Raw genomic sequence first — 1,020 nt, forward strand, 5'->3', positions numbered from 1 at the left:
GGAATAAAGAAAAATAAATAACTGAGAAAAGCACTCTAAAAATCTGTGAATGCCAGACATAGTACCCCAATGTATATTATTTGATGATGACACACTTAATTTTGGTTACACAGTGTCACAGCAAAGCATGCTGATCTGTCAGTCCTGCTTGTACTTATTGCCAGCATGAATATCTTAACGAAATCAGTGTTCTGGGGGTTAAATGTCAGCCAAGTGGCTTCCTTTGGAAAGTTAAAACAGTACCTCACTCCCATATATTTCATCTATGCCTTTCCACTTTCTCATGTACAATTCTATCACTCATTCTAGTCATGTACTTTTCCTGCCCTCTGTGCCAAGCAAAAATGCCACCAAATTTGTCAGAATAGGTTTGCCCTTTGTGCAGCTAGCCTGATTAAGTTTTATCAGCTCATCTCTCTCTGGATGTTTGGTAACCTCACTCCTTATTACCGTCTTAGAGATCTTGCCTACAGCCAAGGGCAGATCTGCTCATTTATAATTTTCTGGTTCTTTTTCAGCTCTTTTCTCACAGGCTGGGGTGAGGTATTTGTTATTTAATTTTGCCTCTATCTCCCTGTAACTTTGAAACATTTTTGTTAAGATTTCCTCATTTTAGTTAAAAAATTATTTATTTAGAAATAGATTTATATTGTTTCCAATTTATCACAATGAAAATTTCTTATAAATGTAAAATTATTGGTTGATAAAAACCTCTCATGCATTTCCTGTACTTGTCAATGTGATCTTTCTTATCAAGAAATGCTCCTTAGAGTGGATGAACACTTATTCTGTTTATTTCTCTCTTGCTACATCGGTTTAAACTTCATAAACACCATAATTACACTAGACTGGACTTGAATGTGAAATAAGAAAATGAAATAGCATCCCCTGATTCATTATGCTGTATTGTCTTCTTCCCAATATAAAGATTAAATGACAGGGATAGTTTACAGAAATGAGAAGAACGAGTTCAATTTTTTCGGACTCATAATCAACAAAAGATTTTTTCTTTTCTTTTAT

The sequence above is a fragment of the Lagenorhynchus albirostris genome, chromosome 10 (assembly GCF_949774975.1).
Source record: "Lagenorhynchus albirostris chromosome 10, mLagAlb1.1, whole genome shotgun sequence".
NCBI lineage: Eukaryota > Metazoa > Chordata > Mammalia > Artiodactyla > Delphinidae > Lagenorhynchus > Lagenorhynchus albirostris.